The sequence below is a fragment of the Marmota marmota genome, unplaced genomic scaffold (genome assembly GCF_001458135.2).
Source record: "Marmota marmota marmota unplaced genomic scaffold, marMar, whole genome shotgun sequence".
Classification (NCBI taxonomy): Eukaryota; Metazoa; Chordata; class Mammalia; order Rodentia; family Sciuridae; genus Marmota; species Marmota marmota.
In genome coordinates, this window is record NW_026000305.1 from 568,539 (window position 1) to 580,110 (window position 11,572).

The 11,572-nt window shown below is 37.2% G+C and overlaps 1 long non-coding RNA gene across 2 annotated transcripts in view; it reads left to right on the forward strand.

Moving 5' to 3' along the window:
- Nucleotides 1-275: 275 nt before the first annotated feature.
- LOC125614463 overlaps nucleotides 276-11,572 on the forward strand; it is a 38,202-nt gene continuing 26,905 nt past the window's right edge. The window contains exons 1-3 of one of the 2 annotated variants that reach the window (XR_007345049.1): nucleotides 276-629; nucleotides 1,086-1,228; nucleotides 9,424-10,123. This is a non-coding gene — a long non-coding RNA (uncharacterized LOC125614463). The remainder of the gene's footprint in view (nucleotides 630-1,085; nucleotides 1,229-9,423; nucleotides 10,124-11,572) is intronic. The other variant, XR_007345048.1, reaches the window with a different exon arrangement.

Here is an 11,572-nt window from a genome sequence, read left to right on the forward strand (position 1 = left end):
GAATTTGGGGATCCTCCTTCCACCTCCGCAGTAGCTGAGATCTTAGTAACAGCCACGTGCTTAGTCCCAACAACTGGGCAGAGCGCTCCGGATTACCAGCATCCTCACGTGCTTTCTCTAATTAGCATGTTTCTCAGGTGCCCAGAAGGGTAAAGGCATATTGTTTTAAAGGAGAAACCGGGGGACAGACGGGAAGACTGCGCAAAGCATTTCGGATTTTAGGAACAGCCTGCGCACCACTATTGCCATAGAAACCTGATGTCATTATGGCGACTTTGGTGACTGACGACATTCTAAAAGAGGCCAACTTGCTCGGGTTCGAGAGCAGGGCGCCTCCTTCAGGAGTTTGGACCCATCTGAGGGTGTGGACAGAGTTCTCCCCATTGCCTGAGTCTCAGCCTAGTTCCTCTAATTAGTGCACTTTCTCAGGTGGTGGCCTGAAGAATGAAGCCGTCCTGCTTCCAGAGAAAGGTTAGGGGATTAATAGGACACCGGCCCAGAGGCATCTCTGTGGCGGGACCAATCCGCATCGTGGTTGCCATAGAAACCTGACGTCATGAATGCGACTGAGACGCTATTCGAAAGGAGCCCGACCTGCTATCCTGAGAAGAGCAGCGTCCAGCCTACAGGTTTTGGTTCTCCGAAGCGATCGTGGGTTCCTCCTGGTGTGGGCTGAGTCTCCCTGGGGTGTAGGGAGATGAAGGGATCCCTGGCCCAAGTCGCCTCGTTCCCGCTCTGGGACTTGGTCCTTTGCTGACTGGAGAGGGAGAGAGACTTGGGGCCCTCCTGGCTCCAGGCAGCGTGATGTCTTGCTCCAGGGTGGCCTGGACCTCCTTTCCCTGTAAAGGCGGGGCGCGGGAGGGTAAGACAGGGAAGCGCCCTCCCCTCAGCTTCTCTGTAAAATGGGGGCAAGAATGCTTAACCACGGGATTGGCAGAACTTTCGGGGATACCACACGTATAAGCCCCATTGCTCTGTGGTTATTGTGGGATCACGAATGCTCATTTCAGTGCCTAGCATGGTCCACAGATATAGTTATTCCAATAAAGCATAGTCATTTCTGGATTCTTTCTCCCCCTGGGCAGCTCTTCCTCTGGTGACTGAGCTCATATTAAGTGTCTGAAGAAGACAGTTTCTGAAGATGTGTGTCATAATGGCTGCTGAAGCTTCTATTCCAGATCTGAAGAGCAAGCAGTGCTCAGGAGGCCCCCCAACACTTCCATCTCTGGTAATAACACCTGTCTTAAATGATTTCATAGATCTGAACAAGAGTACATGGCGAAATAGCACACATGAGGTTCACAAAATAGCCATAAGGTAGAGAAGCTATTTTAATCTCTTCCTTGAAGAGGTTCAGCAGGTAGAATTTGCCTTCAGCAAGTACTATGCTTTATAGTAATAGTTGAGACCCATCTTTGAAATGCCTTTCCTTGTCGTAAAGTAATGGCTAGTTTAGCTAAGGAACATGCTGTTTAACACACATTTAAATATATTCTCTATTAATGATAATCAACAAATCTCATGGACCTCTCATGTGAGTGTGGAAATATGTAGTTGACTGCAAGAAAGATCCTTCTAGGAATTTGAAATCGTAACATGAATACTTCCCGGGTAGCTACAGTTTTATCCACTGTCTAAATATTATTTTTAAGCCTGAAATGTTTAAAGAGTTAGCTTAAAATGTTCCTTATAAGAATTTAATGATTTTAAAATAACAATTCCTTGTGTATTTGCCTTAATATAGTGATACCTAGTATGTGAATATGGTCATCTTTTTAAAGGGAGTCACTATGTCAAATTACCAGGTGCTCTTAAATCATTATATCCCAGAAAATCACATTTTCAGAATATCCTCCCCTCACCAAGCAATCACTTATCTTGTTAACAGATCAGTTTTGATTTCTTATAATTTCATTTAAATATAATCATTTAAATAGAATTGTACTCCTATGATCTGGCTTGTTTTATTCAGCTTACAGATTTGTTTTAGTTTTTAAAATTATTTTAGCCATGAATATATGAAACAGCAGAAGCATTATTTCTCAATACTTAGGACAGGATTTTTTGAGTATTCAACACATACTATCCACTGGAGGAAGACTTGTAAGGGAAACGGAGATTGCCAGTTCTTTTGTGAAGCACCTAAATATCCATTTTATATACACTGAAAGAAAAGTATTTAATAAGTTTATCTACAAATGTAGGAATATAATACTTTACAAATAAATATAACAATTTGGATTTATTAAACTTTCCCCAAATAGGATAATCTATAGACAGAATGAATTTGTCCCCTCCTCCTGAATTGATATGTTGAATCCCTACTGCCCAGTGTGGTATTATTTGGACGTATGACCTTAACAGGGTAATTAGGTTTAAATGAGGTCATGAGGGTAGCCTTATAAGAACAGAAATGTGAAACATCTCTCTCAGCCACGTGAGGATGCTGCAAGAAGATAGTCTATGCAGACTAGGACAAGGGCCTCTGGTAGATAAAAAATCCTGCCTACACCTTAATCTCCAACCATCCCATCTCCAGAACAATTAGAAATGAATATTTGTTATTTAAGCCAACCAGTTATGGTATTCTGTGATAGCAGTCCTGACTAACTAAGGAACAATTGCAATATTACTATTTTTCCCTGTTGTAAAGTGAGCTTTTGGGTTTTGATGGTGATAAAAATGAAACCATAGCATTGACTTGGGTCCTCGATTGTTTTTGTTGTGTACCTACATATTTAGTACCAAGAATAAGAAAATGTGAGTAAGTTAATAGGAATCACATGAATATATGTATTTTGGTAATTAAAAAAGAGGTATTCTGGGGCTGGGGTTATAGCTCAGCAGTAGAGTACTTGCCTCGCATATGTGAGGCACTGTGTTTGATCCTCAGCACCACATAAATATAAATAAAATAAAAAAGTAAAGATACTGCGTCCATCTTTAAATAAAACTTAAAGAGGTATTCCATGTAACATAAACCTTTACATATAATTTCTTTCATTCTAATTACTAACAATACAAATTTGTATCCTACTTACTAAAGAATTTAATAAATAGATCATTCTGTATAGAATTAGTGGTAGTGGTCTCCAGCAGAAATTTTTGCTCTCTATTGCAGATACAGTTTTCAGATTTTAGGGAGTGGTTAGAATTCACAACAATATATTTTTTAAAATATTTTTTAGTTGTAGATTGACATAGTACCTTTTTAAAAATATTTTTTTAGTTGTAGTTAGATACAATACCTTTATTTTATCTATTTATTTTTATGTAGTGTTGTGGATTGAACCCTCACATGTGCTAAGTGAGCACTCTACTACTGAGCCCCAGCCCCAGACACAGTACCTTTCATTTATTTATTTATTTTTATGTGGTGCTGAGGATTGAACCTAATGGCTAGTCAAGAACTCTACCACTGAACCATGACTCCAGCCCCACAAAACAGTATAATTTACAACCTGAATTTGTTGCATCATACTTGGCGTGCATTGGAAAAAACAATACTTTTTTACCCAGTTTCCTGTGATTCCAGGAAAATGGTACAATGAGGGGATTTTATGCTCGGAGTTTGTTCACATCTTGGCTACTATCACCACTTCCTTCAGTTTTTACATGCTTTAAGAATTGAGAGAAAATACATATAACATAAAATTCATCATTTTAACCATTTTAAAATGTACAATCACCATTTTGTACAATCATCACCACAATATGAATTTGTTATGGCCCCGGATGTGGTCTGTCTCAGTGAATGTTCCTTGTGAACTTGAGAAGAATGTGTATTCTGCTATTTTTGGATAAAGTATAGGTGGTTTTCAATTTATGATGGAGTTGTATCACAGTAACCATTCATAAGTTGAAAATATCAGAAGTCAAAGATGCATTTAATATACCTAAATTACTGATCATAATATTGTCTAGCTATTTTTTTTTTTTTTTTGGTATGGAGGATTATACCAAGTGGTGCTTAATGACTGAACTACATCCCAAACACCTTTTATTTTTTATTTTGAGACAGGTTTTTTTCCTAAGTTGCTTAGGGTCTTGCTAAGTTTCTGAGGCTGGTCTCAACTTCCAATTCTCCTGCCTCAGCCTCTCTAGTCACTGGGTTTACACACATGCACCACCATTCCTGGCTTTGTCTAGCTATCTTAAAAGTATGCAGTGCACTTATATTAGCCTACAGTTCCACAAACCATTGAATATCGAACTGTTTTTATAATAAGGTATTTAATACCTCATGTAATTTAATGAATACTATACTGAAAGTTAAAAAAAAACAAAACAATGGTATGGGTATGCTTTTGGACCATCAGCTGGTCAGTTCAGAGGTCAAACCATTATAATTTAAGAACCATCTGAATTCTACAGGTAGATATCAATGATAGCCAGTCAGTTGGTGGTGCTGTTGAATTCTACTATGATCTTACCAATCTTCTATCTGTTGGGTCTGTGCATTTCTGATAATGACGGTGTGGTTGATGACAGGGACATTCTTTTTTCCACTAAGCTGGGCAAGAGTTCTTCCCATTGACCGAGTCTAAGCCTAGTTCCTCTAATTAGTAGACTTTCTTAGCTGCCTGAAGAGTAAAAGTGTTTTGCTGTCAGAAAATGGCAGGAGACAAAGAGGAGGACCGAGCAAAGGCATTTCTGGTGCTGAGGACCAACCAACCTGGGAATCACAGTTTCCGTAGAAAACTTATGTCATTGTGGCAATCATGGTGAGAGTGCTGACATTTTAAAGGAAACCAACTTGCTCTGGTGAAAAGAACAGTGTCCTGCCCATTGGTTCTTGGAGTCAGGTCTAGGGTGTGGGGAGATAAAGGGATCTCGACCTAATTCACCTTGTTCCTGTGACCCACTTATTCGAGAGGGAAAGAGATGTAGGGACCCTTCTGGCCGCAGTCAGCATGATGTCCTGTATGGTTACTGACCGATCATAAATGTCTGTATGAGTTTAGGCCACTTCTTATTCCTTTTTGAATTTTACTTAGAGGATCAGAGATGAGAAAAAGTGAAGGAAAAGGTCCTGGTAAAAAGCCCACTGTACCTTCTAGTTGTTACAATCACTACCTAGTTGTACCCGTGACATTGGTCACTGAGTCAGTGCTTCCTTCCGGTGGTTTTGGAACTTGGTGCTTTGTTGTTTGGTAAGGGAAGGAGATGTGGGGCTAGTGACTGTGGTGTCCTGTATCTACTTTCCATGTAAAAGTGGATCAAGAATTCTCATCCCTGGGATTGCTGGGACCCTCAGTAATAACACCTAATTATATAATAGTGATCCCAAGACTCTCTCAGATTGAGATTGAACTATGGATAGTCTTCCTTGCAATTTGAGATTGTAATGTGACCATGTATTCTTTCATGGTCACCACGTTTTTGTCCATTGGTACTTGAGATTTAACCCAAGGGCACCTTATCACTGAGCCACATCCCCAGCCATTTTTAGTTATTTTATTTTGAGACAGGGTCTCACTAAGTTGCATAGGACCTCATTAAGTTATGGAGGCTGACTTGGAACTTGTAATCCTCCTGTCTGAACTACCTGAGTCTTTGGGAGTACAGGTGTCTGCCACCCCACCAGGTCTATATTGAGTTTTTAAAAGAAGTCAGGAAGTTATAAAGTGTTAGTTAAAATGTCACATATAAGAATTCGCTATTTTCAAAAATAATACTATATATTTGCTCTCTTATAATAATGCCACCTATGGTCACTTAAGTAACCAGGTAGACCTCAATATTATTCTTATTATTTTCCAAGACATAACATTTTCAGTTCTGTAGTAGCTAGCTTTCATACCACACTAATGCCCTATGTCCAGGCAAGCACAGCACTTCTGTTGCTATAGATTAGGTTTCATGTCCAAGAAATGTATTTAAATGTAATCATAGAGGTGTTTGTGTTTTTTGATTTGGCTTCTTTCATTCATGCTGTTTATTTGTAGATTCATCCATTTTATTGTATTTATCAATAGTTCATTATCAACTCAATTTTTTTGTACTGGTGGGGATTGAATCAGGGTCTTGTGTTTGTTAGGCAAGTGCTCCATCTCTGAGCTATACTCCCAGCCTATTCATTCTTTTAATTGCCAAATAGTATTCCAGTATGTGGCTATCCCAAAATGTTTTATACATTCCCCTATTGTTGGATATTTGTTTGTTTGTTTGTTTTCCAATTTATGGCTCTTGTAAATAAAATTGCTATCAGCACTTTTGAATAAGTTATTTCATGTTTTCCCCCCCTAGGGCAAATATTTAGGAGTATCTGACTAATCATATTTTAGATATAAGATTAGCATGGTAGGACTGGGGTTGAGCCCTCGCCTAGCATGTGTGGGGCACTGGGTTTGATTGTCAGCACCACATAAAAATAAATAAATAAAATGAAGGTATTGTGTCCAACTACAACTAAAAAAAAAAAAAAGAAATTAGCATGGTAAGAAACTGCCAAACTGTCTGCCATGGCTACACCCTTTTCCATGGCCACCAGCATTGTATGAGAGTTGCATCCTCCACAATCCTATCAGTGCTTGGTATAGTCAGTCTTCTCAATTCTGGCCATCCTCATGGGAATGTACTAATATCTCATTGTAGTTTTCTCTTCCCTTTTCCTAATGATTAATGATGTTGAGATGTTTTTACATACTTGGCACTTGTATATCTTCTTTAGCAGAGTGTCTATTCAAAATTTTTGCCTGTTTCTCTTGTGAGGTACAGTCACAATCCAGACCTGCAATCAGATATGTCTCCAAGGAACCCTGGTTCCTTTTACTAGGACATGATTTTAGAGGATTCAATCTGGGTTGTAGAGTTACTCATGACTATTTGGTTGCTTGATAGTTCTTCTTCTATTCATCACACAGATTTAGTAAATATAATATTTTTAAGAGAATCTGCATCATTGACTTATTATTTTAACCTTAGAATTTTAAAAATGTAAGAAAGTATAATGTTTATATGAGTTTTCTTCTATTTCATAGGTAAGAATAGTATATTGTACATTAGTCCAATAGAGTTTCTACAGAGATGGAAATATTCTGTATCTACATTTGCCCAACACAGTTGTCACTAGCTCTCTGAGGCAGTTGAATAGACAAAATGTGATGAGTATGATTGAGAATTTTTAATTTCATATATATTTAACAACTTAAGTAGCCAGGTGCCTACAAGATATAAGAATTTAGTGTTTTCAAAAATAACAATACCATACAATTTACTCTATTATAGTATCCTGCTATATCTCCTAAAATAACGAGATAGAACTAAATATTATCATTCCCCAAGACACAACATTTTTAGTTCTCTAGAACCTGGTATGCCTACTCCTCCTACGCACTGTCTCTAAGTAGACACACCACATCTTTTACTACAGTGTAGGTTCAATGTACTAAGACTTCGATGAAAAACAATCTCAAAGGTGTTTGATTTGACATTTTCATTCACCCTATTTATTTTGGGATTTATTCATTTTGTTGCATATATCAATGGCTCATTCTTCTTTGTTGCAACATATAATCCATTATATGGCTATAGAATAGTTTGTTTTATCCATTCACCTGTTGTTGGATTCGGGGTTGTTTCCAATGTGGGGTGCTTGTAAATAAAGGTCTTATGATCATTTGTGAATAAATCTTTTCATGAAAATATGATGCTTTCTTTCACTAGTTAAATACTTAGGAGTTCAATATCTGGATCATAACATAGATATAAGATTAACATGGTAAGAAGCTGCCAAACTGCAGTTGTTGTACCAGTTTTTATTACCACTACTAGTATTTACAGCCTTAAACCAAATAGGTGCTATTAAGATGTTTATGGTTTTGTCACAATATATAGAAATGGTGAGTTCAATTATTATCTACAATATAAATAGTAGGTTTGCAAAAGGGTCTACAGTTTTTTATGGTGAACAAAGAGAGAACTGTGGGTGTAGGATGAGCTGTTAAGGAGGTAGGAGGTGAGGATATAGAGTTATTAGATTTTAGGAATAATGAAGAGGAATCTAAAGTAGTTGGCTAGTAGCAGGAGAAAAGAAAGAAAGTGATTTTGGGGAGACAAGTAAGTGGGAAGATAATAGAGTACAAAAAACAAACATAAAAATTAAGAAAAATTTAAAAATGTTAAAACAAGAGATAAAAGAATATACAACACAACTGTCATATACTATTAAGACGTTCAGTCCTCAGTAGCCTAAATCACAAAAAGTACTTTGATTCACAAATTTTGTGGATGTGAGGGCAGGAGAAGAGAGAGAGAGAGAAGAAAAAAGAAAAGAAATTCTTGAAGGAAAATATAAGGATGCTTTTGTTAGAATTCAGTATCTTTCCTGCTTCCCTTCTCATCCAATAGGTGGGGTTTTCTGTTGTTTGCTGGTATCTCCACCCTCAGGATGGTGAAAACATGTGATTATAGTTATTGAATTACATAGGCATTTCCCATGTACATAGGCATGATTCTTCACCCATAAATGTGTTTCTATACCATGAACTTTTTGACTGAGTTTACAGATTTTCTTATTTATGAAACTTTATCACAATAACTTTGTCACACTACTGTTTAATTCTTTTTGTCATTTAAGACATGAAAACCAGGGCAATATGTCAGGCCCTGTTTTCATTCCCAGTACACCACAAATGCCTACACACACATGGGCTTGCACATGCACAAGACGTATCAAACATAATTGAAATGTATGTTAGAAGTTGAAATTATTTTGTATCTCCCTTCATTCCCTATCTTTTCATCATCCTGAATAAGAAAAGAATGTTCATCAATTTATTCATGCCCATTCTCAAGATTTTCTCAGTTTGTAATAAAATAACTTGTATTTAATCACATGTACATATCCATAAACCTATGTTCATAAACGTATTCTTTTCTATAATGGGACCCTGTTTGACATTACATTTTTTGACTTGCCTGATTGACTGTTTCTTTTTGGTGTGTTGGTAAGTATTTGGGATTTCATTTTGTTTTCATGTGGATTATTTAAGAATATTCCACACATCAAGAACAAAAACACATGATTGAATATAGGTTAGAAATAGTTTAGTTTCTCCCATTTTCATACTGTTTTATACTTTACCTATATTTTGTAATTATAGTTAATATTTTAAAAGTCTTTCAGCACATGGTCTTCAAGAGAACAGCCAAATTCCAGTGAATACCAATGCCTCATATATCAAATGTCTATGTCAGCTCAGATTTCAAAGGTGAAAAAGTTTAGTCTTTTAATCATTTCAGATTTTGAGTCCTGGAACATTTATTTTAAGGTTGCTTCCTTAAGTCAGCAAGTTTTAAGTCAAGTTACCTAACTTTTTATTTCTGTTGCCTGATTCAAGTAATGGGGATAATTACTAATCCTGGCTAGAATTACTAGTATTAAAATGAGATTCAGTCTTCTTTTCCAAATGCCAACAGCTTATGCAGCTTCCTGGTTCAGTTCAGTATGTCAGAAATGAGAAAACCCATGTGGCACCCACACCCAGGCCTCTTGACCACAGGGCAGGAATTCATCTTCACCATCATCTTCATTAATAAAAGGAGGGTGATAATCAAGAGGGCATGATATAACTTAGCCTTCATATTGAGTGAGTTTCTCACTGTCAGCCCTGAAACACTAGAAAACTGTTATCTACATGAGGTCAGCTTGTTGGGCTCAGTAGAAGGTGAAGGGTTGATGTTCCACCTTGGAAATGGGCATATCTTCTGTGAATCTGAGCTTGTTAGTCTGTCAAATGGGTCCAAGAGTGCTTTCTTCACAGACTTACTGTAATAAGAAAAAGAAAGCCCCACAGAATGTCTGGTATGTGGTGGGATCTTGATATATATGTCACTGCCAGCCCACTCTGTTTCCTCTGTCCCATAACATAGAAGATTTGAGGCAGCATCTGGGAATGTACCCAAAAGAAGTATTGGTCCCACCTCATCATTTCCGTTCTTCCTTGTGTTTTCCTCTCTTCTTACTTTCCATCCAGTTGGACACAAATGTGGCAGTTTCCTACTGCACTTCTGAAATAGTCCAGTAGAATGAACAGTAAGGCATTGGCTAAATGACAATGGGAGTCATCAAATCTGCATCCCTATACTACAACATCAGTGGAGCACAGAACCTTCTTTGGTGAGTCTTTTTTCTTTGTTGGCATCTAGTGTAACATAGAAGGGCAATAAATATGGAAACAGTGGTTGGGCATGTGTTTGGAGATAAGAAGGACCAGAATTTGATCCTGGCAACCATTACATGCTAGTGAGAATGTGGGGAAAATGTTTGCCCTATATGCTAGGATATCTCGCATTCATTTATATATCCATGGGTAATTGGTGCCCTGTAAAGTGGTGAATGCCTGTGTGCCCAGCTCTTTATAGTAGCATCATCAATAAATTCCCTGTACCATTGCCTTGTTTTAAATATTTTTTTAGTTATCAATGAATCTTTTGTTTTATTTATTTATATGTGACACTGAGGATCAAACCCAGGTCCTCACACATGCTAAGCAAGCACTCTACCACTGAGCCCCAACTCCAGCACTACCACTACCTTTTGTAATTGCCATGTCTGGTCTTGAACTTGTGATCCTCCTGCCTCTGTCCCTGCTAAGTCCCTCTTGGCTTAATATGGAATTTAAATGCCTTTTTTAAGGTATATATTTTGAAAATCAGCACTTTTGAATTTTACTTCAATAGGCAATCTGAAAGTCTTTTTCTTTTAATAGGTAAATTATATCAACTTAACATTTTTATTTTTTTTTATTTTTTTTTAAAGAGAGAGAGAGAGAGAGAGAGAGAGAGAGAGAGAGAACTTTTTAATATTTATTTTTCAGTTTTCGGCGGACACAACATCTCCGCTTGCACGTGGCGCTGAGGATCGAACCCGGGCCACACGCATGCCAGGCGAGCGTGCAACCGCTTGAGCCACATCCCCAGCCCCAACTTAACATTTTTATATGGTCGATATATTTGGTCATTTTGGCTCTATTCTATCCTATTGTTTATACACACATAAAAACAATACTGAATTTTACTATGACTTTTAGTAGATCATCTATTTTATTTTGTGGTACCATGGACAGAACCCAGGCCCTCATGTATGCTAAGCATGTGCTTTACCACTGAGCTATAGCACACAGTCCCAGCTCATCTATTTTTTTTTTCTCTTTGCTTTAATGAGGTACTAAAAAAGTATTGTTCATTTTAGGGGATACTTTAAATTTTGTGGTACTGAGTATTAAATCTAGTATCTTACACATGCCAGCAAAGTGCTCTACAACTAAGCCACAAGCCCACCCCAATCTTAACAAAACTGCTTAATATTCTGATTATGGAAAATAACTATTAGTAATGAATAGAGAGAAGGCCAAAGAAAACAACATATAATTTCAATAAAAGGTAATATATGTACATATTAAATTTTCAAAAATATGTCAATTTGCTGTAACTTTTCAAATACAAATTTATGTCATTGGTGATCAGGCTGAGTTAAATAATCAAGTGCTTAAAATATGATCTTTTCATTTTTTAAAATAACATGTGAATGAACACATTTTGTATTTTTCATATATATATATATATA